Source organism: Dipodomys spectabilis, unplaced genomic scaffold (assembly GCF_019054845.1).
Source record: "Dipodomys spectabilis isolate Male_0828 unplaced genomic scaffold, ASM1905484v1 ptg000671l, whole genome shotgun sequence".
Taxonomy (NCBI): domain Eukaryota; kingdom Metazoa; phylum Chordata; class Mammalia; order Rodentia; family Heteromyidae; genus Dipodomys; species Dipodomys spectabilis.
In genome coordinates, this window is record NW_024871348.1 from 414,925 (window position 1) to 441,883 (window position 26,959).

A 26,959-nucleotide genomic window follows, 5' to 3' on the forward strand; every position below is an offset into this window, starting at 1 on the left:
CATGGCAGCATCAGACAGGGAGACTCTACTTGCTTTCCTGGAGAGAAGCCCATAAGGCCATGTCTTTGTCCGTACCACTCTGTCTTTTTGTTTTGTTTTGTTGTTTGTCCGTCTTGGGGCCTGAACTCTGGGCCTGGGCGCTGTCTCTCAACTCTTCAGCTCAAGGTTAGCGCTCTACCACTCGAGCCATAGCACCACTTCTGGCTTTTTCTGTTTATGTGGTGCTGAGGAATCGAACCCAGGGTCTCATGCATGAGAGGCAAGCACTCTACCACTGAGCCACCTTCCCAGCCCCACTCTCTGCCTTTTAGAAACCCTTCTCACCTTCAACTGGTAAGTTTGAGGAGAGGCTGCCCTTCTGCTCTGGGAAGAGCTCGGGTTCCCGTTCTCTTCCAGAGCAACCTATACTTACACTCATCACAGATCCTGAAATCATCTATTTGTGTCTGTCTCCACAGCTACAGTAAGAATCCACAGGGCCAGGAATACATCTTACTCACCTCCCAGCACTCAGATGAAGCTGGCACAGCAGTTCAGACACTGAACTCAGCTCTGGTCAGGCCAGCCTCCTCCTCAGCATGCTCACTCTCAACTCTTGAGTTTTTGCTTACATTAGCACCCAGGCAATCCTACTCATGACCTGGACACATATGAAAGGACATTTCCTACACAAGCCCACGGTAGCCCGTGTAGGCCAGGTTTAAATCATTCCTGTGCTGAGTGTCCTTGGACAAGATGTTGGAGTCTCTGGCCCTCCCCTGCAAAAGCAGATGACACAGGGAGGTTGGTATGGCACTGGTACAAAACCAGTTCTCAAACGTTGGCCAGGTCATCACCCTTGTGTTCTTCAACCTTCCACTCCATTTTTGTTTTATACCACTCCTCTTCTCACAGCCTATTCGTTGTTCACTAGCAACTTACCTTCAAAAGTAAGTAGGCTTGCTGGGTACTGGTGGCTCACACCTGCCATCCTAGCTACTCAGGAGGCAGAGATCTGAGGGTCAAGGTTCAAAGTCAGGCCAGGCAGGAAAGTCTGTGAGACTATATCTCCAATTAACCACCAGAAAACTGGAAGTAGTGCTGTGGCTCAAGTGGCAGAGTGCTCGCCTTGAGCTGAAGAGCTGAGGGACAGCGCCCAGGCCCAGAGTTCAAGCAGCCCCATGACCGACAAAAAAAAAAAAGTAGCCTTGTGAGCAGGGGCAAGTTTATATTTCTGTAAGCCTATTCCCTGTCCCTAATGCCCAGTACAGTACAACAGGTGGAGGGTCCAACCAATAAGCTAATGAGCTGGGGCAGGGTAACTCTTTAATCTTGTCATTTTAAAGTCTTTTTAGGAGGCAGAGATCCAGAGAATCATGGGTGCAGGTCAGCCAAGACAAAAAAGTAGAGACCCCCATTTCAACCGATAAGTTGGCCATGGTGGCATATGTCAATATGACTGTCCAATTATAAGGAAGGGTTATAGTCCAGGCCAGCCCCTGGCTCCTACCCTCCTCCTCAGCTGATAATCTTCATGTTTTCTACACAAATACTACAAAGAAAACTGCTCTGCCAGGGGGAGGATTCGGTGGGGGGGGGGGGGGGGGAGGATGGGAAGGGATGGGAAGGGGAAACAAAGGAGGATGCTACAATGCTTGATAAGAAATGTACTCATTATCTTGCCCATCTAATTGTAACCCCTCTGTACAGTATTTTCACAATAAAAATTAAAAAAAAAAAAAAAAGAAAACTACTCTGCCTCAGTGCACAGCCTGGACCCACTGCTGCCCTAGACATTGTTTTCTACATCAGAAGAAAACCCAAGTCCCCAAACAGCACCCCACACTTCAGAAACATGGTCAGTCACATACCGGCTAAGGAAGCAGCTAGCTACGTGTCTGGCAGAATCCTGGTGAGCAGGCCACTCACGGCACTGGTGAGGAACTGCAGTCCAGGGAGGTGAAGGAGCACACTGAGGCATTGTCTGGTTCCAGAACCCATGCTCTGAGCCACTACAGAGTCTAATACTCCGGTCTGAGTCAGCCCCAACATTCACCAGCTAGGCAATCACGGGCAAGCGCTCTAGTCTGAGCCTCTTGTGTCCCAACCTGCTTCCTAGGCACTATATACTTAACTGCCTAAGAATGTTGTGAAGAGTAAGAGATCATGTTATAAAGCATGCTTTTTTTTAGGGTACATTAACTGTACAAAGACTGTATTCTGAAATTTCTATAGATGGGTACAAGGTCCTTTGATCAAATTCACCCTGTTACACTCCCTTCGCCTCCCAGCTTCTCTCCCCACTTTGTAAACAGGGGATTTTAATAGGGTAGACTACAGAAGGTTGGAGCTGTGGCTCCAGTGGTAGAAACAAGATAAGCAAGTGTGAGGCTCTGAGTTCAAACCTGGCTACTGCCAATCAATCAACCAATCAATCAATCAATGGAGACCACTGAGAGGTTAGTTTCCTTTCCAACATTTCCAATGGAAGAGGTTTTTGGCCAAATAAATACCTGGATCTCCTTTGCTCCACTATCTGGAGCCAATCTGTATGGATTTTCCTACCTGTTGCTTATGCCCAAGCATTCTGGACCTCTTAAAGTTTGCAAAAATAGCTTGGAGACCAGCATGAAAGACAAGCACACCTTGCGGAGCTGGAAGTGGTGTGGATGGCTATTGGTGTGTCAATGAGCAATGCTGTGCCAGCCGGGTCTGCCAGCAATCACCCTGACTGACAGCTTGTGACAGCACCTAGTTCTTTCTACCACACCAACAAGCTAAAACAACAAGGCCTGAGAGGCTGAAAGGCAGAGTGCACTAGCAAGTGGACTCTGAGACTCTATTCATGATGAGAATAAAGAGGTACAGGTAGATAAAAGGCAAGCCAAGCATGGTGGTATGTGCCTACAATCCCAGCACTTACGGAAGCTGAAGTAAGACACTCATGAGTTAGAGACCAACAGCAGCTACAAAAGACTGAATCCAAAAATAAAACAAAGCAAGTGACAGAAAGCCTTTCTCAGCAAGATCAGACTGCCTATGAAGCTGTACATAGAAAAGCAAAAAATTAAACTCCTAGAGAAAGAATTATGTTACAAAATCCCTTTCTGTGAGGAATCCTATTAAAAGTCAAGAAGTTTGGATACATGCTGTCTTGTTTTTCTGTAAGTTTTTGGGGAGATGGAGGAAAGACTTCACACTTCCATACATCACCTTTAAGCTGACAAAAACCTTCTCCAGGATCATTGTAATAGACAGAGAACTTTTCATTAGCCACCTGTGAGTGCCTGAAATTGGATTACCAAACTGAGCCAACTTAATTAGCATAGCAGGGAGCAGAGGGCAAAAGATGTTTGACTCAGTTCCAGGAGAAATGAAACCATTTCTATGGGAAGGGACACAACCAAAGTAATCCAAAGGTCTTGGAAAATGTAAGATTAAAAAACAAGCACACCCAGCAGTAAGAGGATCTCATAGGCCTTTTTCTACAATACATCAACTTCTAAATATAGTCGGTGACAATAAAAGGCTTAAGGAAGATGGAGGGAAAGGGAGACAGGAGAATACTGCCAGTGCTACCACAAGGCTACAACCAAGCTGAAGTCCCAGCAGACATAGTGTGTAGGCCCCAGAGCTATGAAGAAGCCCCAGAAGTAAGATGGATCTACTTCCCACATTACAAAGGCATGCCTCCACAGCCAGTACTCCTCCACCAGGGAGACCTGCTGCCCGAGGATTCACTTGGCTGCCATGTCTGTCACCCTTTAGGAAGCACCGCTTCTTCAACCTGCAGGACACAAGAGGTAGCCTAACCCTTCCTGCAACCAATACACAGGTCCAGCACTGGGAGGATCCATCATTTCTAACACCTCTAGAGAGGGCAGGTCCATAAATTCAGTAAATTGCATGAGCCAAGTGACTTGAAAAGCTGCAAAATAATCCCATTTGTAAAACACAAACATCCCAGAAAAGATAGCGTGGAACAGGCAATGTCTAGAAATTCCCAATCTTTTATGCAAGAGACAAAGGGAACCCAATCAAGAAAGAATACTGGCCAGACACAGTAGCTCAAGCTTGTAATCCTAGCTTCCTCAGCTACTCAGGAGGCTGAGATTGAGGATTGAGGTTCAAAGCCAGCCCAGGCAGGAAAGTCAGTGAGACTCTTATCTCCAATAAACCACCAGATACCTGGAAGTGACGCTGTGGCTCAAGTGGTAGAGCACTAGACTTAAGCTGAAGAGCTGAGGGACAGCGTCCAGGTCCAGAGTTCAAGACCCAACGACCGACCAAAACAAAACAAAACAAAAAACAGAATATTGTGCTATCAGTGGTCCCTGAAGTGGTCCCTTGCAGTCACTTATCAGCAAATATTATGGTCTACTGTGTCAGTCACCTTAGAAATATAAAATCTAAGAAGTGACACTGAGGCTCAATTGGTAGAGTGCTAGCCTTGGACACGGAGAGGCTCATGGACCACTCCCAGGCCCTGAGTTCAAGCCCACAACCAATGTATAAAGATAAATAAATTCAGGCCGGGCACTGATGGCTCATGCCTGTAATCCTAGCTATTCAGGAGGCTGAGATCTGAGGATCATGGTCCAAAGCCGGCCTGGGCAGGAAAGTCCTTGAAACTCTTATCTCCACTAAACCATCAGAAAATTGGAAGTGGTGCTGTGGTTCAAGTGATAGAGCACTTACCTTGAGCCGAAGAGCTGAGGGACAGCGCCCAGGCCCAGAGTTCAAGCCCCACGACTGGCCAAAAAAAAAAAAGATAAATTCTCCTTCAGGGGGAGTTATCTTTGTATTTAGCACTGGCCTTACAGGTAATCAATCAACACACACTGCAAGTCCAAGTGTGTCACCCTGAGCTCTTGGCTCAGAATCCCATGGTGGAGGAGGCCTAGGGGCTTATCCATGGCTCCACACCCCTGCTGGGCTGGATACTCAGTGTTCAGTGACTACTGAATGCTGTGGCAGACTATTTCCCGTTACCTCCCTTTACTCCTTTCTGCATGTCATCTGATATAAAAGTATTACAGGGCTCAGGGTTTGAGTTACTCAGCCTATGCAACTTTGGAGCTGTTTCCCTATTGTAAAATCCGGTGGGGGAGACTGTACCAGAGAGCCCTCAGTAAGTGGTAACTATTAAAGCTCTTTTTACATGATGGTCCTGTATAAAGGTATTAAAACAAAGGCTATGTTTATTTTTCCCCCATCTCTGCAAGCCTGGTTTTGAGAACAACCTATCAGTTTGGAAACAAACTGATACAAACCATGTCACTAGTTAAAATATTTCCCTTTTCTTTTTTTTTTTTTTTTTCTGTTGCCAATCCTGGGTCTTAAACTCCAGGCCTAGCAGCTTTTGCTAAAGGCTAGTGCTCTACCACCTGAGCTACAGCATCACATCCAGTCTTTTGTGTTATTAATTGGAGATAGGAGTCTCATGGACGTTCCTGTCTGGGCTGGCTTTGAACCTTGATCCTTGTATCTCAGCCTCCTGAGTAGCTGGCATTACAGGTGTGAGCCACCAGTGCTCTGCTCCTTCTTCCTTTTTCACAGGGAAATAAATGACTCTGGTCACGCATGGCCAAAGTAGCTCAAAGGTTCTATTCAAAAGCCCACTGCATTATGTCACGTAAGCATACACAATGGTAGGTTCCCCAGACCAGCTGGTTTTGTTGTTTGTTTTTCTTCAAGTTGCCCATAAAGCAGTTGGGTTTGAGTTTCAGGTCTTGGGAATCTGAAGCCCAGGCCAGGCAGAGATAGCACAAGGAGAGGGGAAGGGTGTCTTCACCTTTCCTGGGAGTAGAGCTGTACTTTTCTGGACGGAACAGCACCTTTCCTGGGAGTAAAGCTGTACTTCTCTGGATGGAACAGCACCTTTCCTTGGAGTAAAGCTGTACTTCTCTGGACAGGACTTTAAGTTCCCAGAGATCCTGTGGTCTCCTTAGCAACCCTTCGGTGCAGTGCCGGCCCGCGCCCTCCTCCCCAACCCCACCATTACCTCTGACTCTGTCCCCTGAGTAAGTCACTTTCACAATAACCTAAAAGGTTCCGTCCCAGAGTGTTTCAGATGGTGAAAGTGTGACGTTTCTCAAGAGGGGAAAGGCTGAGTCCCAAGACGGTGATGGTCCTTGGTGCATCGCAGGCTCTAGTGGGGAACCTGAGTCCACCACCTTCTCTGCTGAGTACAAGAGAGAGGGTAGCAGCCCTGCCCTCCCAGCTGCTGCAAGGATGCGTCAGAAGCAAGCCACACACAGAGGCCGTGGTGACCACACTGCCATCACCCCATCTCTGACTTTCCCACTCACAAACCAACGACAGAGCCTTAGGGGCAGGACCGACAAAGGAGGAGGGTGGGAACAGTGAGCAGGCCCTTGGTGAGGGCACAAAGATCTTGTGGCTACAGGTGAGAAACTGAGCCTACTCCCTCCTCCCTCTATCCTCTCCCCTCCTCCCCCCTCCCCTTCCTCTCTCCTCTTCCTCCCCTACCTCCTCCCTCCCTTTCTTCTTCCCCATTCCCATCCTCCCTTTCCTTCTTCCATCCTCTCTTCTCCTCCACTTCTTCCCCTTCTTTCTCCTCCCTTTCTCTCCCTCCTCCACATTCTCCTCTTCTTTCTCCCTTCCCTCCCCCTCCTCCTGTACTTCTTTCTTCTCCTCCCTCCTCCTCTTCTCCCAAGGTCCTCAAAGTAGACATATAGAACAGAAAAGAGACGGCCTTTTTTGTTTTGTTTTGTTTCTAACATCTAAGTGCTGGGGCTCAGACAAGTATTCTACCTCTGAGCGACTCCCCAACAACCTGCATGTTTATTTTCAAGTGGTAAAGTCACTGATGGCTACTAGTTAACCAGTGACTATGCTGTCCCTCTCTCCTGGGCTAACCAGACCTAATCTTCCACTGCATTTACAATTAAGTAGATCCCTGTCCTACCCAGTGCACAAAGCCTCCTGCGCTGGCCACTGACATTCCCCAGTCCCTCAGGTCTCGGCACACGGACACTGCAGAGGGTAGCAGGGCTTGACAAACAAAAAGGCTCAGTTGTTCTTGCAAGGATCCTACTGTTCTCTCGTTGCTCTTCTTCCACTTTTTGCCAAGGTACAAAGTATAAGCCCGTGGTCCTACTTCTCTTTTTAATCTGGTGGTGCTGGGGTTTGAACTCAAGGCCTACTCGCTAGCAGGAAATCTACCACCTGAGCTGCAGCCACAAGCCCCTTTGGGCAGTTTCTGCCTGGCCTCAGACAAGGGCTCCCCTACTTCCACCTCCCACAGGGCTGGGTCGCAGGTGCCACGACCACCAGTTCAAAGGTTGTGACAGGGCCTCTCTAACTTCTTGCCTGAAACCAAAATCCTCCCAATCTCTGTCTCCAGTGTAGCTGGGATTATAGGTGCGGGTCTCCACGCCTGGCTTCCCTTTTTCCAGCCAGGTATTGTCTGTCCTCTTTGAAACGCTAACATACCCATGACAAAAAGTCAATCAGATTCCCATCCAGTGCTGCATCCCTAGCCTGCCACCCCGGATGCCCACAAACTGGTGCTGATCCCACATGGCAAGAGGACCCAGGACCTGGAGAACCAGGCTAGCAGCTGTGGACAGGGCTGGATGTCACTGACCAGATCCAGTTGCCAGTGGTGAGGTCTGGCACCTCAGCCAGTGGCACTACGGGGTCTGACTGGCCTCAATAAAGCAGATGCTGCTAAGCATGGTCAGCACTCGAGCATGAGGTCAGGAAGACACTGTGGAGGTCTGAGCCCAGCCTTGCTTGTTCAAGTCAAGGCTTGTTCTCTGCCATGCTTTTGACCTGGGATCTCACCAAATTCTAGCTTTCCAGCTCTAAAAAGGACAGGACCTCACATACCTTATATAAGGTTTGAGGAATAAATGAGCTGGTATGCACGAAACACCTAACACAGGTTCCTGAAGACAGGCGCTCAAAAAAAAATAGTTAACCGTGTTTAGCTATCTAATAATTAGCAAAGCACAAGTCTAGTCTCTTTGACTTTAACTCAGCGCCCAAAATCAAACATGAGTGTGTGCAAGTGTGTGTATGTACTTTCCTCCAAAAGTCTCAATGAAGTGTAACATGAGAAGGAAAACCCAATTCAAGTGTTAGCTTGAGGAAAACCCAATTCAAGTGTTAGCTCAGGAATGAACTCACAACTGAAGAGTAAATCATATCATTCCCACTTCCTGAGCTATGAAAAGTGGAATAATAAAGCATACTACACTCTGCTGATCTCAGAAACAACAATCAGTGAGAACAGGCACAAAATACAACTAACTACATGGTGGAGTGCTTGCTTAGAATGTCCAAAGCCCTGGGTTCAATGCCTCACCACCAAAACAGCCAGCATATGAAGAAAACAATTCCACTGCATCAAAGAAAAAGCAGTAAGTAAATAGAGAATGTTCATTATTAAAGAAAAACAGTAAATAGCTGGGTGCTGGTAGCTCAACCTGTAATCCTACCTGCTCAGGAAGCTGACATCTGAGGATCGAGGTTCAAAGCCAGCTCAAGCAAGAAACTCTGTGAGACTCTTATCTCCAATAAACCGCTTAGAAAACTGGGAATGGCACTGTGGCTCAAGAGGTAGAGCACTAGCCTTGAGCTGAAGAGCTGAGGGACAGCGCCCAGGCCCAAAGTTCAAGCCCCATGACCGACAAAAGAAAGAAAAAAAGGAAGAAAGGAAGAAAGAAAGAAAGCAAGCAAGCGGTAAATAATGTGGTTATTAAAAACAGTAAATAAGAGAACATTATTGTTCAATGTCATGCCCAGTATTATCATACATAAACATCATTTTTTAGTGATGATTCTTAGTTTTTAAAGAATATCAAGTCAACTGGCCTTTTAATCTGTTCACAAGAGCCTATAAATGCAGAGGTTCAGTGCTCAACCAGAACTCAGGAAAGCTGAGAGCCTGCCCAGACCTGCTGGTCTCGACACAACTACCCTAGTCACGTCTCAAAGGCAAAGCCAGGAGAAATCAATCAGGTTTCTGGTTCCACTTGGACATATCAAACCATCCCAGGCAGAATTCCCATCTACAAGACTATCCAACAGAGTCAAGGCAGGGTTGGCTCTGATCATTCATTCTCTTGTACTGAGTGATATTTGGATCTCTTCTAGACTTATATCATCCCTTCTTTAAAAATGTACTATGAGGGCTGGGCAGGCTAGTGCATGCCTGTAATCCCAGCACTCCTGGAGGCTCAGGCAGGATGATTCAGAGTTCAGCACTAGTCTAGGCTATCCATACAAGCCCATGTCTCAAAAGGGGCGTGGGGGTAAGGTAACCTGCGTGAGACGGAAAAAAAAGCTCAGTTTCTCCTTGCTTGATTTTTGCTTCACAGTCCAGGGGTGTCATTTTCATTTACAGCCTACCATTAAAATATAGGGTGATGCCAGGCATCAAGTGCCAAGAGCCTAGAATCCTAGTACTCAGAAGTCTAAGATCTAAGGATGGCTGTCTGAAGCCAGCCCAGGCAGACAAATCCAGAGATACTTATCTCCAAGTAACCAACAAAACACTGGAACTGGAAGCATGGGTCAGGTGGTAGAGGGTCAGCTGTGAGCAAGAAAGCAGAGGAAGAGGCCAAGCCTCAGTACTAGCTGAGTTGAGAAGTAGCTCATCCCAATTTACAGAGCTAAGTACTTTCCCTCCCTTTTCTTCAAAGCCTACTTTTTTTTCTCTGATACCTGGAAAACACCGTGGCGGGGGAGGAGGACGGGGATATTACAGTAGTCTTGTAGTCAAATTTTAAACATTTCAAATAAACAAAAAAAGAGCTTTGAGTAATCAGGTCCAAGTTCTCAAGTTCTCAAACACTCTTTGCAGGAGGAATCACCAAACATCTTTCCTATAATTATGAAATTAACTTATGCTATTTAATACACTATCAGAAGATACTTCAAAAAGTTTACAACTTAGAACACAAGAAAAATCCACTGTAAGGCTAAAATATTAAGAGCAAAGTTTCTAACATGCAACAATCCAAGAATTTATGGCATTCTCTTAGAGATGTGCTGGAGAGAAGGCAACCACAACAATAAACCACCATCTGGGTGGCCAGGTAAGAAGTTAGGTGACTTGGTTCTGTTATATATAAAATCTCTATAAAATCTCACTTACTCCTGCCCCTGGGGTGCAAGCCATCAACTACATACTTGTCTCTGTAGCAAACTGAAGTTGAAGCCACATAGATACACACTGGTGTCCATTCTCTCCACTCCCATGATACTTTAAAAAAAAAAGTTTTAAACAAATCCACAATTCATCTCTATTTCTCTGCATCAATCCATTTCACATAAAACCATAATGACTGCCTTAAATATCCTCATTAAAAAGAACACCAGTGGGACTCATATGCTTGGAAACCCTTTCTCTGTCTCCATACTGGAGAAATGTCACCAAGACTCAGGGTTAGCCATCACCCGGAAACGGGCTGGGTGGCGGCTCTGCCTGCGGTACCAAAGGCCCCTTCTTCCCAACAAACTACGGTGAATGGGCTGAATGGCACAATCCATGGCCGGCAGATGCCAGAAATCTCCAAGGGCCATTACTACTCTGGTCAGGCCCACACACCCCCAAGGTCCCAGCGGCACCTCCAGCCCCTCCCATGAGGTGATCTCAGCCATGAGGTGACCCACAGCCCCTCAGGTGAGGAGATCCCAACCCTGAGGTGACCCGCAGCCCCTCAGGTGAGGTGATCTCAGCCCTGAGGTGATCTCTGATCTCAGCCCTGAGGTGATCCCCGGCCCTTCAGGTGAGGAGATCCCAGCCTTGAGGTGACCCGCAGCCCCTCAGGTGAGGTGATCCCAGCCCTGAAGTGATCCCGGGCCCCTCAGGTGAGGAGATCCCAGCCCTGAGGTGATCCCTGGCCCCTCAGGTGAGGTGATCTCAGCCCTGAGGTGATCCCCAGCCCCTCAGGTGAGGAGATCTCAGCCCTGAGGTGACTCGCAGCCCCTCAGGTGAGGAGATCCCAGCCCTGAGGTGATCTGGGCCCTGAGGTGATCCCTGGCCCCTCAGGTGAGGAGATCCCAGTCCTGAGGTGATCCCTGGCCCCTCAGGTGAGGTGATCTCAGCCCTGAGGTGATCCCCAGCCCCTCAGGTGAGGAGATCTCAGCCCTGAGGTGACTCGCAGCCCCTCAGGTGAGGAGATCCCAGCCCTGAGGTGATCCCTGGCCCCTCAGGTGAGGAGATCCCAGTCCTCAGGTGACTTGCAGCCCCTCAGGTGAGGAGATCCCAGCCCTGAGGTGATCCCCCGCCCCTCAGGTGAGGTGATCCGCAGCCCCTCAGGTGAGGAGATCCCAGCCCTGAGGTGATCCCCCCAGGCCCCTGAGGTGAGGAGATCTCAGCCCTGAGGTGATCTCGGCCCCCCAGGGGAGGTGATCTCAGCCCTGAGGTGATTCCCCTGCCCCTCAGGTGAGGTGATCCCGGCCCTGAGGTGATCGGCAGCCCCTCAGGTGAGGTGATCCTGGCCCTGAGGTGATTCCCCCGCCCCTCAGGTGAGGTGATGGGCAGCCCCTCAGGTGAGAAGATCCCAGCCCTGAGGTGATCCGCAGCCCCTCAGGTGAGGAGATCTCGGCCCTGAGGTGATGGGCAGCCCCTCAGGTGATGTGATCCCCGGCCCCTCAGGTGAGGAGATCCCAGCCCTGAGGTGATCCGCAGCCCCTCAGGTGAGGTAATCCCGGCCCCTCAGGTGAGGCGATCTCGGCCCCTCAGATGAGGTGATCTGCAGCCCCTCAGATGAGGTGATCCCCGGCCCCTGAGGTGAGGAGATCCCAGCCCTGAGGTGATCCGCAGCCCCTCAGGTGAGGTGATCCGCAGCCCCTCAGGTGAGGTGATCCCGGCCCCTGAGGTGATCCGCAGCCCCTCAGGTGAGGAGATCCCAGCCCTGAGGTGATCCGCAGCACCTCAGGTGAGGCGATCTCGGCCCCGAGGCGACCCGAGCCCCGCCGTGAGGAGACCTCCACCCGCCTCCGGCCCTCGGGCATCTCCGGTGCGGGCCGGGGGCGCTGCCCGGCGGCTGGGACGGACCTCCGAGAAGAGACCCGGGACCTCCGCGGGTTCGCTCGGCAGCCCGCACGGGCACGCGCGGCCGGCCCAGCCCCCGCTTCCACGCCGCCGCCCCGCGGGCGCTGCCCTCCCGCCCGGCCGGCCGCGCGCGGAGCGGGGAGGAACGCGGGGAACCGGCGATGCGGGAGCCCGGGATGCCGCACGGAAAGAGCGGGCCAGGCCCCGCCCCGCGACCCTGACCGACCTGGGCCGCGGAGGTCAAGGGCAGCGCCCCAGGCCGTGAGCGCTCGGGGCCCGAGGTCGTCGCCCGCCCGCCGCCGCCGCCGCCGTCCCGGCCAGCCCGGGCCCGGGAGCTCTGCGCGCGCGCGGGCGCGGGGGCGGCGGGGTCCGCACTCACCTCCGCCTCATGCCGCGGCGTTCCCGAGGCCGGCCGGGCCGCCCAGCCCCGCACGTCCCGGTGTCGCGAGCGGCCCCGCGCCAGCCCGCGGCGTCCAGCGCGGCAGCGGCGGCGGCGGCTGCGGCGGCGGCGGCGGCGCCGCGGAGGCTGGGCGGGCGCAGGGGCGGGCGGCGCCGCGGCAGGCGGGCGCTGCGGCCCTCGGGGCCCGACTACCGGGCCCCGGCCCGGGGGTGCGCTCGGGCTCGGGGCCGCCCGGAACTGGCGCGTGGCTCCCGCCTCCTCCCCCTCCCCCCGGGCACCTGGCGGCCACCTCGAGGCTCCGACTCGGCAGAACCTCCAGGGTCCAGTGCGAAAGGATGGAGGAAGGAGACGCGGCCGGGCCCGCCCAGCGCCCCCCCCCCACGGCACGCTCCACATGGTACGCTCCAGAGCCGCCCGCGGAGGGGAGCGCCGAGGGGATTGGCCCGAGGTCCTGGAGGGGCGCACGAAATGGCCAATGGAGAGGCGCGGGGGTCCGTGGGGGCCGGCCCGGTGGAGGGGGGCGGAGCCGGCGGCCCGGGAGGCGGGGAGGGGCCGCCGGAGCGCGCGCTTCCCGCGGATCGGGCGGCGGCGCTCGGCTGAGCCCATCTGGACGAGCATCTTCTCCGGTGTCGTCTGCTGGTGAGTGAGCGGCCGTGGGGAGGAACATGCGAGAGAAAAATGGAACTCTGTTCTGACCGCGCGGTGAGGCCACCGTGAGGAGCCCCCCGCCCCCCCCCCCCCCGCCTCCGTTTCTCCTCTTTTCCGAGACCCGGGACTCGAACTCGGCGCCTGACTCACTCCCCGGCCGGGCGCTCTACCCCCTGAACCACAGCGCCACTCGGGCTGCTTCCGAAGAGTTCATTGGAGATGTAGCTCGCCCGGGCTGGCTTCGAACCGCCGTCCTCAGCCCTCAGCCCCCTCGGTGCTAGGATGCCAGGCCCGACAGGTCCCGGTAAAACCTCACTGCTGAGGCCTTGGGCCCCAACCTGACAGCTTCCGGAGCAGCTGAGCGGGGCTGCAGGAAGTGGGGGCTGGGAAGGTGGCTCCGTGGTAGAGCGCTTGCCTCGCATGCCTGAGGCCCTGGGTTCGATTCCCCAGCACCACATACACAGAAAAAGCCGGAAGTGGCGCTGTGGCTCAAGTGGTAGAGCGCCAGCCTTGAGCTGAAGAGCTGAGGGACAGCGCCTAGGCCCAGAGTTCAGGCCCCACGACCGACCCAATAAATAAATAAGTGCTGAAACATGATCGAACACAGATGCCAAGTCTTCCATGGTTCAGATCCCTACATTCATGACCTGTGACGCCAACTCCCCCCCCTTTACCTGACTTATCATGATGTGTTTGTGCCTTGGCCCCCTCTGAAAGCATGCATCTTGTGCCTGTCATCTTTGCCTTTACTCCTGGGTGTTTAGGAAGTGTATTGTGAGCCGAGGACACTGGGTACATTATAATTGGGTGGCTAACTGAGTAAGGCAGGCCACAGCTTGCAGGAGGGAGTCAGTTCTTATTCCTGCATCCACTGGCTTAGCTGCAGTGGGCGTTCAGCGTGCTCATTCTGTGCACCTATAACTCCAGCGCTTAGGGATCATTGAGAGTTCCAGGCCATCCTGGGGTACATTGTGAGACCTTGATGAATGTCAGTGATCCTTAACCTCCATAGCATAACCAAGACCCAGGTGGTAAGAAAGTCATGGGTCATTGGGGCTGAGAAGGTGGCTCCGTGGTAGAGTGCTTGCCTACCATGCATGAAGCCCCAGGATCAATTCCCCAGCACTACATAAGCAGAAAAAGCCAGAGGTGGCGCTGTGGCTCAAGTGGTAGAGCACTGACCTTGAGCTGAAGAGCTGGGGGACAGTGGTCAGGCCCAGAGTTCAGGCACCACGACCAACAAAAACAAAAACCCGGGCTGGGAAGGTGGCTCAGTGGTAGAGTGCTTGCCTTGCATGCTCGAGGCCCTGGGTTCGATTCCTCAGCACCACATAAGCAAAAAGAAAAAAGTTGGAAGTGGCGCTGTGGCTCAAGTGGTAGAGCGCTAGCCTTGAGCTGAAGAGCTGAGGGACAGGGCCCAGGCCCAGTGTTCAGGCCCACGACCGGACCCAAAAAAAAAAAAAAAAAAAAAACCCCACACAGTCCGGGGAACTGCATCTGGTCCCTGACCCCTTCTTACCCATTTCTGGTCCACCCCTAGGTGAGTGCCCTTTACCACAAACTCCCACTTCCCTGATGCTCTGCCTCACTGGGGTCCAAGACTGTGAGCCACCTCTGAACCACAAGCCAAACTAAACCCCACCTCCTTTGCATTGTTTGTGTCAGGTATTGTTTTCTCCCAAAGAAATGAACATTAACTTTTTCTTATGTACTGGGTACTGGTGGGACGTGCTTTGTATCCATGATTTCATTTCATCCTCACATCAGCCCTGTGAGTGCCATTACTTTTCCCAGTAATACCTTAACTGCCTCTGACAGGAAAGAGGCACTTAAAGAAGCTGATGTGCCTAAATGCACACCGAGCTCTGACTCTAGTACCTACTTTCACAACCCTACGGCAAAACACTGTCTCCTATTTCTTTTTTTTATTGTGAACATACCAATGTCTCCTATTTCTGAAGATGCTCCTGCATTCCATATAAAAGATAAAGTCATGGCTGGGAAGAGCTCAATGGGAAAAGTAAGCTCAGCCTGAGAGGATTTTACAGTTACTTTTATTCCTATAATATTTCAGCCTCAGATAATAGTGAGGAGTTAGACGTGGGATCAAGCCTTTAATCACAGATAAACTAGTAGTATCATGAGTTCTGGGCTAGCCTGGGCAAGGTAGCAAGACTCTGTCTCAGAAAAACAAAAGCCCAGGTGCTAGTAGCTCATGCCTGAAATCTTAGCTAATTAGGATGCTGAGGTCTGAGAATCACAGTTTGAAGTTAGCCAGAGCAGAAAAATCTGAGATTCTTCAATTAACCAGATAGAAGTGTCTAGGTATTCACACAGTGAGACCAAAAGGGCATACTCTTAGGAGATGAACACAAAGGCACAATGCCTATATGCCTCTGATCATATAAAATAGAATTTATCAAAATGAACTCCAGGAAATGGAAGAAGAAGAAAACAAAACAAAAAAAACCATAAGTGGTAGAGCACAAGCCTTGAGCAAAAAAGCCAAGCAAAGTTGGGCACCGGTACTCACATCTGTAATCCCAGCTACTCGGGAGGCAGAGATTTGAGGATCATAGTAGAAAGCCAGTCCAGGCAGCAAGGGCGTGAGACACTTATCTCCAATTATCCACCAGAAAACTAGAAGTGGTGGGCTGGGAAGGTGGCTCAGTGGCAGAGCGCTTGCCTTGCACACATGAGGCCCTGGGTTCCATTCCTCAGCACCACATAAGCAGAAAAAGCCGGAAGTGGTGCTATGGCTCAAGCGGTAGAGAGCTAGCCTTGAGCTGAAGAGCTGAGGGACAGCGCCCAGACCCAGAGTTCAGGCCCCACAACCGACCAAAAAACAAAAAGAATACCCTGAAGAGGAAAGCCAGTTACCTTCCTAATCTCCAAACTGATTCTTCTCCCTCCAGACCCCTGTATGTTTGCTTTTCATTCAGTATGGGAACTAATTCTTTACTAATAAATATTAACTCTGACCCCTAAAAATGAAAATCATATGTGCATAGTAAGGTAAACAGTAATTGATGCTTTATTAGTCCAAAGAGATTACTCCTCCTAGGTTGAAGTAAAATCAGTCTCTCTCACACATGCACACACATGCATGTATGCACACACACACACACACACACACACACACACACACACTTCCACATACAGTTTTAAAAAATGGACATTTTCTGGTGGAAATGCCTACAAGAAAATGCAGGCGCCCCAGGACAAAAGGGTGCCCGGTACACATGTCTGCACAGAGCCTCCATCAGCTATCCTTGGAGGAGAGCAAAAGCTTTCATTCTGCTTCAGGGTGATGGCAATTCATGCTTCCCTGAGCTTCTTTGGCAAAGCACAGATTAAGGAAAACCCAGGAACCATAAACAAGGCCATTTGATCTGAAAATACCAGAGCCTAGAGGAAAGAGAACAGGCTTTCCAGGCTGTAGCTTTTATTCCTGCCCCTACCTTCTACCCCTTCCTGTGCTACTTCAAAAGAAAAGGATCCATCATTGAAACATCCACATTAGGAAGATTTCTAAGAACGTTGTCCCAGAGCTCCATTCATTACATACCCAGTCTTCCCATAGCAGGCATCACCTACTTCAAACTTACATCCCACACCCACATCCACTGCTGGAACCCAGGACCTCAGCGCTGTCCCTGGCTCTGTTCTCCACAAAGTTTAGTGGGGAAATAGTCCTCAAAAGTCTGTTCCTTCTGCTTCAAAAATTACAGTCACTGGGAGAGAGTGGCAGTGTCCAAAAAGAAATGCACTGCTGACCTGATTGTGTCACTGTAGCCCCTCTGTATGTCACCTTTATAATAACTTTATTAAATGATAGTTCCCTTACTCTACACAGTTCAAGAGAAAGCATTATTTGTACTGAGATCCCTTACACTTAATTTTCCCAGGACAGTAGTTGCGAAAAGCACAAGGTATCTTCAACATGAGGCAGTCAGTAACTAAAGACTAGGTCAGTAGACAGTCAAAGTCTCCTAAGCAAGGGCTGTAGCAAAATAAAATAAATTCATCGGTTTTAGGATTTGAACTCAGGGCCTGGGCGCTGTCCCTGAGCTCCTCAGCTCAAGGCTAGCACTGACCACTTTGAGCCACAGAGCCACTTCTGGTTTTCTGGTGGTTCACTGGAGATAAGAGTTTCACAGACTTCCTGCTGGGGCTGGCCTCAAACCCTAGTCCTCAGAGCTCAGCCTCATGAGTAGCTGGGATGACAGGCGTGAGCCACCAGCTAGCTTTATCAAATTTATCATGAGCTTCCAGGAACAGTGAAAGAAGAGTCACGTGGGTTGGGTTTGTCAAATTATGTGACTTCAGGATTGTTCCGGATTATAGTGTTAAGCATGATTTTACATTTTAATATGTTAACTTCTGGGATTTCTCGTCTCCTCCTCTACATTTGTGACTTCCAGTCATGAAGATTTCATTACAGGGTTCTTTGTTATCTCTGAGGATCCTGGTTTGAAGGGGGGCTGTCCCTGAGAGGTGGAAGTGCTCAGGAAGTAGACCCAGAGAGGGCTTGTCGAGGGCATTAGCTGGGAATGTGGGGGTGAGCACTGGAGACCACAGCCTGAGAGCCCCTGGCCTTCCGTGTTGAGGTAACCTCCCAGCACCTCCCCTGCGCCCCGGCCCCCCAGCAACAGCCCTGGCACACAGCCCTGCCACCCCATCCAGTGGCTGGACTGCTCTTGGCAGCTCCACTCTGTTGCCTGCTCTTGAGGAGAAGGAGCCTTGACAAGGGCTTCAGCAGACCCAGGACCGGCATTTATTTATACCTAGCCCTCTCTCCAACCAGTCTTAAGCAGGAGCCTTAGGAAGCTGTTACAGGCAAAGTTCTAGTGCCAGGTTGGCAGATGTAGTTAAAAGTCTGACTTCTCAGGCCTGGATTTTTAGGACCTTACTTAATTTCCCTCTGCCCCGAAGGCATTTCTGACTGGCTGTGTGGCTTCTGCCTCCCACCTGCTTCTCAGAATTTATGATTATGAATATTCATAAAGGGTGTAAACCATTTTGAAGGGTTTCAGGCCTGAGGAAACAAAGTAGATGAAGACTGTAATTACCAGATAATTTTATTGTTTTTTTATTTTTATTTTTTTGTTCAATTCTAGGTTTCTGTTTGGTTGGTTGGTTATAGTTTCTTCTTTGTTTTTTTTTTTTGTTTTTTTTTTTCTGGTCCTAAATTCAATTCAGGACTTAGGTGCTGTCCTTGAACTTTTTTTATTTTTTTTTGTTTTTTGTCATGGTCCTGGGGCTTGAATTCAGGCCCTGGACACTGTCCCTGAGCTTTTGTGCTTAAGGTATGATGCTCTACCACTTGAGCCACAGCTCCGTTTCCTGGGGGTAAATACGCTACCACTTAAGCTATGCGTCTGTCCTTTTTGCTTTTGTTATTATTGTTTAATAGGATCTCACTCTAAGGTTTGTAGAGAGGATACCCGCTATGCGTCGTCCAGACACTTGGTGTTGTAGGATGCCCTGACTTCCACTCCCACAGACTGGCAGAGGCGCGGGGAATGGAGATCAGAACCCACAGAATGGAGATCAGAACCCACAGAATGGAGATCAGAGCCCACAGACTGGCGGAGGCGCGGGGAATGGCGATCAGAACCCACAGACTGGCAGAGGCCCGGGGAATGGAGATCAGAACCCACAGACTGGCAGAGGTGAGGGGAATGGAGATCAGAACCCACAGACTGCAGAGGCGCTGGGAATGGAGATCAGAACCCACAGAATGGAGATCAGAGCCCATAGACTGGCAGAGGCCCGGGGAATGGAGATCAGAACCCACAGACTGGCAGAGGTGAGGGGAATGGCGATCAGAACCCACAGACTGGCAGAGGCCCGGGGAATGGAGATCAGAACCCACAGAATGGAGATCAGAACCCACAGACTGCAGAGGCGCTGGGAATGGAGATCAGAACTCGACGTTCACGGGGTACATATTCTTTCCTCCGAACCATCACCTTCATCCCCAGCCGCCTGGGGAACCCTCCGTCCCCGCCAGCTCCCCAGCCGGGTGCTGTTCCTGACAGTGACACGCCTGTCCACCTGTCTGTCCTGACCACAGCCGGTGGAGGCCCAGCCCGGCCTCGGCCCACCCTGGATTAGAAACGCCTGGGTTCGAAATCGCCTGGGGGCCTCAAAAATGTGCTCAGGCCACGTCTCACACCAATCTGAGCTCAGGGGAAACAGGGCCAGGCCGGGGGCGGGCTGTCCATCTGTCTGTCTGCCTGCCTCCCCAGGGCTGTAGCTGAGGTTGACCACAGAGGTGCAGGGGCCAAGCCCAGCCTCCAGGCTCCCCTCCCCTCCCCCGGGCCCTTCCCGCAGCTAGCTGAGCACAGCCTCTACCGGGATGGGATGGACGGTGCCGGGACGGGGCGGGGCGGGGGCCGGCGGGCTCTGCGGGTCGAGCCGGACCCGGTCCTTCCCTTGTGAGTGATGCCCCGCGAGCCGCGGACCGGAGGGGACCCGCGCCCCAGGCCCGCACCCCCGCGCCCCGGGGCCCGCGCCCCAGGCCCGCACCCCGCATCGCCGCGCCCCAGGCCCGCGCCCCGCAGCCCGCATCGCCACGCCCCAGGCCCGCACCCCGCATCGCCGCGCCCCAGGCCCGCGCCCCGCACCCCCACGCTCCAGGCCCGCGCCCCGCACCCCCACGCCCCAGGCCTGCACCCCCGCGCCCCTGGACCGGCTCCCCTACATTCGCAGCCCTGCGCGCTCCGCCCCGCATGGCCCATCCGCGCATCCCCGACACCCGCCCTGGGCCGCACCCCGCACCGCCTCGCGCCGGCGCCCTCTGCTGGACAGAGCCGGGATCCCTCCGCGTCACAGTTGTGTGCTCGGGATGAGCTCACCCATTCAATCAACTCCCGGCCCTTCCGCGACACCCGCAGCCGGGTGTGCCCCGCCCCGCCCCGCCCCTCGGCGCATCCCCGACACCCGCAGCCCCGTGTGCCCCTCCGCGCATCCCCGACACCCGCAGGCCCGTGCGCCCCGCCCCTCCCCGCCCGGCCCCTCCGCGACACCCGCAGCCCCGTGCGCCCCGCCCCGCACGGCCCCTCCGCGCATCCCCGACATCTGCAGCCCCGTGCGCCCCTCCGCGCATCCCCGACACCCGCAGGCCCGTGCGCCCCTCCGCGCATCCCCGACACCCGCAGCCCCGTGCGCCCCGCCCGCCTGGCCCGCGGCCTGGGGCGCCTCGCTGAACTCACCGGCTCGCGCGGCGCGCAGCTCCCGGGGCCACGGGCCCATCTTCCGGCCCGGTCCCCGGCGCATCCTGGTCGCCCTGGGACCGCGAGGCTCGGGGCGGCAGTGGGGACAGACGGACGCCGGGACCCGCGCCTCGGCCTGCGGGTGTCGGAGGCGGGCGGCGCGGGCGCGGGCGCGCGCGGTTGCTGTGGTTACGGGAGCGGGAGGCTCCGCGGGGAAGGTGGCGGCGGGCGGCGGGGACCTCGGGGAGCTGGAACGTTCTGCCCGGAGGCCGAGGCCCAAGCCAGGATGAGCCACCCCTCCCCGTCCAGACCTGGGCCGCAGGGCACCCCACACCTAACCCTGGCTGAGATGCAGTGACCTGGGGCTGGGAAGGTGGCTCCGTAGTAGAGCACTTGCCTTGCCAGGCTGAGGCCCTGGGTTCGATTCCTCAGCACCACAGAAGCAGAAAAATCCAGAAGTGGCTCCGTGGCTCAAGTGGTAGAGCGCCAGCCTTGAGCTGAAGAGCTGAGGGACAGCGCCCAGGCCCAGAGTTCAGGCCCCACGACAAAAAATAAAAGAAAGACATGTACTCATTGCTGGGCGCCAGGGGCTCACGCCTGTGAACCTTGTAGTTCAAGGGGCTGAGATCTGAAGATCACTGTTCAAAGCAGGCAGGAAAGTCCTTAGTTCAAGACCCACAACCGACAAGAAAAAAAAAGAAAAAGAGATGTAATAATAAAATGACATAAACTTCTGGGCGCTGGTGGCTCACACCTGTCATCCTAGCTACTCAGGAGGCTGAGACCTGAGGACCTCAGTTTGAAGCCAGTGGGGCAGACGAGTCCGTGGGACTCTGATCTCCAGTGAATCTCCAGTGAACCACCATGAGGCTGGACTGAGCTGTGGCTCAAGGGGAAAAAAAAAAAAAAAGCTCTGTAGCCAGCGCCCAAATTAATAATCCCCAAAATTTAACATTTCAAAATGCCAACATCTGGACAACATAATTCTGTAAAAATAAATAAAATACTGCAAAAGACATGCACGTGTGTGTGTGTGTGTGTGTGTGTGTGTGTGCGTGCGCCAGTTTTGAGGCTTGAACTCAGGACCTGGGCACTATGCTTGAACTATTGAACTATTGTGCTTTACCACTTGAGCCGCAATTCCATTTCCAGCTTTTTGGTGGTTAATTGGAGGTAAAAAGTCGCATGGACTTTTCTGCTCAGACTGGCTCAGATCTCAGCCTCTTTAATAGCTAGGATTACAAACTAGCCACCAGTGTCTGGATATTTGGGTTATTTTATTGGGAGGTGGGAAGACACAAAAAATGGAGACATTCCAAACCATGGAACTTGAAAGAAACTACCAGGCACTAAAATAAGGTAAATGGAAGATACAGCACAGACTGGAGCAGTTCTGTCAGCATGAACTTACGATAATTGTAGCATCATAATCAGAGTAGAAGGAACCCTTGCGGATGATTTTGTCTTCAGGGATCATTGACCACAGTGTTATCACCATCTGAAGCTGCATGATTGAAAGCTAGGGCTTGGCTGGTGACTCACTGAGAAAGGGGCTCTGGTTTGTCCCCAGCGGTATTTCCTTTTTAGTCATAGAATTAGCTGCCTCCTGGGCTGTAGTGGTATGGGGCAGAGCTGAGAGGATCAGGGTTATGGCTCCACCCCGTGTTGTGCATCAGGGCCTGCTCCATCTAGAAACATGCCTGGGCTTTGTGTTCCTTCCAGAAGGGAACGGTCTTACCAGCTTGGACCATGCATCTGGGCGTTTCATGAGCTATACCATTTACTCCTCCTGTTAGCCTGTAGGATTTTACACCACTCCTTCACAAACCAAGAGCACAACGCTCACAGAGTTAAGCGACTTGCTGTGTATGTTAATACCCAGGTCAGGGATACATGGAATGCCTACCCATTTCTTCCTGCTATCACAAGTAGAGGTGTGGATGTCTGCTATCACAGCATGGTTTGAGTGAATACTAAGAAAAGTGTTTCTGGTAGGTTCAGAATTATTATTTAATTTTTATCCTGTCCCCCCTCCCTTTTTTTCCCTTTTTTTTTTTCTTGAGACAAGATATCACTCTATAGTTCAGGCTGGCCTTGAACTTACTACATAGTCCAGACTGTCCTGAGGCCTAAGTGTGAGGATTATGAGCCTACACCACTTTATCCAGCTTAATTCCTTTATGTTTTATATTTGTTAGTTGTGTGTATTTTTTGTCACCTGTGGGGCTTGAATTCAGGGCCTAGGTGCTGTCCCTGAGCCTCGTAAAGCTCAAGGCTAGTGCTCTACCACTTGAGCCACAGCACCACTTCCAGTTTTGAGTGGTTCATTAGAGATGAGAGTTTCATGGGGACTCTTCTGCCCAGGCTGGCTTTGAGCCAAGATTTTCAGATCTCAGCCTCCTGAGTAGCTAGGATGACAGGCGTGAGCCACCAGCTCTTTTTTATTTTTTAAATTATAATAAAGGTGATTACAGTGGGGTTACAGTTACGTAAGTTAGGTAAAGAGTACATGTCTTCTTGGACAATGCAATACCTTCCCTTGCACTCTCCCAGTTTTTCCCTCCTGTCCCTAACCACAAGTTCATTTTCAACATCATTTCTAGTGTGCCAGTATTGGGGTATGAACTCAAGGCCAGGGTGCACTGCCTTGGCTTTTTTTGCTCAAGGCTGGTGCTCTACCACTTGAGTTACAGCTCCACTTTTGGCTTTTGCTTGTTCATTGGAGATAAGAGTCTCACAGACTTTTCTGCCCAGACTAGCTTAAACCATGATCCTCAGATCTCAGCTTTTTGAGTAGCTAGGATTACAGGTGTGAGCCACTGGTACTGTCTCCTCTATGTTTTTGTTTTTAATTGTCTCAGGCCTGTAATCCTAGTTACTCAGAATCGAGTTTGAATATAGCTCAGGTAGAAAAGTTCAAAAGACTCCATCTCCAAAATAACCAGTAAAATGTAGAGTTAGAGGTGTGGCTCCAATGGAAGATTACTTTCCCAGAAAGTGTGAAGCACCAAGTTCAAATTCCAGCATCCTCTCTCCCCCTTCCCCCCCTCCAAAAAAAAAAAAAGTGTTAATTAAATCTGGCACTGGTGGCTCACACCTGAAATCCTAGCCACTCAGGGGGTAGAGATCTGAGGGTGGCAGTTTGAAGTTAGCTGGGGAAGGAAAGTTCATACGAAAAGCTGGAAGTAGACCTGTGGCTCAAGTGGTAGAGTGCTAGCACTTGAGAAATAAAGAAATAAAGTTCTAGGACTCTTGAATTCAAGCTGCAGGACTCTCACACGCACGCACGCACGCACACACACACGTTTATTTTAGAAAAATTGACGCATAAAGGAATAAAAGGAAATCATAATTGTTTACTATTTCCTTCCAGTCTTCAGCTTTCTGTCTTTGAACTAAGTTGAGACAATAGTGTGTACCATATCTCACACGTACACACATAATGTACATGAATACACATATACCACACCCTCCCCCATCACCCATCTCTACTGGGGATTTCCCACTTACTGATTACCTTCCCCAAGGCATACTCCATCTCTCCTCACACTTAATATTCCCTCACCCGATATTAGGCGTTTGGTTACGTATCTCACAAAGTCTACAAGAGGTGAAATTCTTTATAGTTTTGTTGTTATTGTCTTATTCAGTGTCTCCTTTACCACTATAATCAGTTTAATTTTTATCTTTTAGTGGCTGTGGGGCTTGAACTCAGGGCCTTGGTGCTGATGCTGAGCTTTTTTTTTTTTTTGGGTCCGGTTGTGGGGCCTGAACTCTGGGGCCTGGGCGCTGTCCCTCAGCTCTTCAGCTCAAGGCTAGCGCTGTACCACTTGAGCCACAGCGCCACCTCCGGCTTTTTTCTTTTTGCTTATGTGGTGCCGAGGAATCGAACCCAGGGCCTCAGGCATGCAAAGCAAGCGCTCTACCACTGAGCCACCTTCCCAGCCCATGCTGAGCTTTTTTTACTCAAGGCTAGCACTCTACCACTTGGAGCCATGGTTCCACTTTCAATTTCCTGGTGGTTCATTGAAGAGCCCCACAGTCTTCCCTGCTCAGGCTGGCTTCAGACCAGGACCTCAGCTCTCAACTTCCTGAGTAGCTAGGATTATAGGCGTGAGCCACCAGCTCCTGGCTTCCTTTATTATTTTTTAATCCTGTATAGGATTAAATAATAGAGCACTGAGCTTCAGAGAGTAAAAATATGAGACAGAAGTGGCCATCTTCCTAAGGCATTGTGGTAAATTAGGGAACTGCCCTTGGCGCTCTTTCCATAGTGCTCCTGATGATGATCTTCAATCCAGCCTTCCTGATGACGAGCTATCCTGGATCTTCATTTTGTGTGTGCATGTTTGTGTGAGCTGTGGGCGAAGCCTAACCCCTGTGTGCCTGCTGAGTACACTAAATGACACGGTTATACCCCAGCCATCCACACTTTTACTTCAGTGTTTGTCACTCAAAAACAGTGCCACATAGGGTTGGACTTAAATAGGAAGTTGTGGGGGGAGGGGGGAAGGCATTGGTGAGAAGCCTCTGGAGTAACAGACCTCTCTGCACCGTGGGTGATGCGGCTGGGTGACGCCACTGTCTGCCTGCCAATGTGAATTGCATGCAATCCCGGCAAGCTCCCTTTCCCCCAGGAGGAGGATGGGTGGCAAAGCAAAGGTAGAGCTGATCCAGCGCTGACTCACAAGGTCCCCAAGTCTTTCCAGCTTTAGTTAAGTCGTGCACTAAGAATGGTAAGACTGACGAGAAGAAAAGAGGATGCACTGAACAGTTGGGAATTTAGTTTTCCAATGCCAAATCAAGGTAGAAATGTTTGCTCTCAACTAACAGGCTATTTTTACAAAATTGATAGGAGCTACAATATAACGTTAGATCCTTCATAAATTCTATACAATGAAGTTCTGAATGTTAAAAATATTTTGCATTGATTTCATTAAAGGCAGTGTGAGAGTAATATCTCACTAAGTTAAGGGAAATAAAACAAACCCAAACCAACTCCCAGCAACAGATTTTGTGCGCTATGGTGTGTGCACTTGATTTTGTCCACTATGCGGCCTGCGCAAACCGTCCATTTACAACGTATATTTAATCAGATTGGCGAAGGGCCATTGTCCAAGTGAATTCTCTCTTCTCAGTAGCAAGACACTAGGTGACCCTCTTCGCCCTGTCTCCCCTGTTCCCTGGAGCTCAGCTAAGAGCCTGCCGGGCTCGGCTGCTGTCCTATCTGTTCCTGGGCCTGCTGGGCTCCCAAGTTTGGAATGAAAAGCACCAGGCTGGGCTCTTGGGGGTGACTCACATCTGTTTGGAGTGGGAATAACCTGTTTTTGTGCCTCTTAGCAATTTCCCCTCTCCAAACCCACCCTGCTCCTTCATTGTTTTTGTATGGGGGGGATTGCATTTATTTCTAAATCAATGTGAGTTTTAATACATGCCGTTCTGAGAGTCGGTCAAGACATCCTAGTTCCTCCTACCCGCTGCTCTGCCCTGTATCCTTAGAACTGCCCTAAGGCATGGTAAAACCGGGAGCCTGGGTTGCTGGAGGGCGTGGCATGCCAGAACTTAGCAGAACTTTACCTGTAACCTGTAGGCAGTTGCTGAATAAGAGCTCCCTCCCTCCCTCCCTCTTTCCCTCTCTTCTTTTCTCTCTTTCTGTCTCTCTCCCTCCCTCCCTCCCTCCCTCCTTTCTTTCTTTCCTTTTCTTTCTTTCTTTCTTTCTTTCTTTCTTTCTTTCTTTCTTTCTTTCTTTCTTTCTTTCTTTCTTTCTTTCTTTCTTTCTTTCCTTCCTTCCTTCCTTCTTCTCTCCCTCACCCCTCTTCCTTCCTCTCCCTTTCTCTTTCTCTCTCTATCTTTTCCTCCCTCCCTCCTCCCCTCCCTCCCTCCCTCTCTTTCTTCCTTCTTTCTTCTGCATTCCTTCACTTTCCCCTCCCCTCCAGTACTGGGGCTTGAACTCAGGACCCGGGCGCTGTCCCTTTGCTTTTCACTAAAGGCTAGTGCTCTACCACTTGAGCCACAGCTCCAGCTCGATTTGTTTTTTGCTGGTTAATTGGAGATAAGAGTCTTATGCCTTTTCCTATCCAGGCTAAGACAAAAAGACAGTGTTTTTCTTGGTCTAAGCCCCACCTCCAGGTTTCCAGGGGGCCTACCCAACTCCTCCTTCTCTTCCCCAGCCTGTAACCCTCTTCTGATTGATGTGAGCTGCCTGCGTTCATGGCCTCTCTGTGACTTGTGACTTGGTGGGAGGAAGAACTGAGCTGGTTGGTGCCTGTGGGCTGGGGCTGGGAGTGCCGGGTGGAATCTCATCTCTGCGTCCGGTCGCTGGGCTCTTGGAGCCTCCATTGCTTTTCTTATTCCATCTTCGGCCTTCTTTGGTCTGAGGAAGTCCTGAGTCTCCAGAAAACAGGCCAGAAAGGCCAAAAAAAAGAAATGGGGCTTCTCTGAACTCCACTCCAAAGAAAAGACGCCAGTTTCTCCCGAGACCCTTCTCTGGAGTCACAGACAAATCGCTGCACTTAGGAGAAAATGCCTGACATCTGTGTCTGCATTTTCAAGCCAAGGCATGGTTTTTCCGCAGCAGCTCCTCTAGATGTGATGTCATGGCTATGGCTCAGCTGTGAGTGACGTCCTTTCAGAGCCAAGAAGACAAGGGTGCCGTGTCTTTCTGAGGGATTATTTTTG

At 51.3% G+C, this 26,959-nt stretch overlaps 1 protein-coding gene across 1 annotated transcript in view; it reads right to left on the reverse strand.

The window, feature by feature from the left end:
• Positions 1–12,472, reverse strand: part of Mical3 (microtubule associated monooxygenase, calponin and LIM domain containing 3) — a 145,992-nt gene extending 133,520 nt beyond the window's left edge. The window contains exon 1 of the mRNA XM_042672120.1: positions 12,393–12,472. The gene's annotated coding sequence lies outside the window, so the exon portion shown is untranslated. The remainder of the gene's footprint in view (positions 1–12,392) is intronic.
• Positions 12,473–26,959: the final 14,487 nt, after the last annotated feature.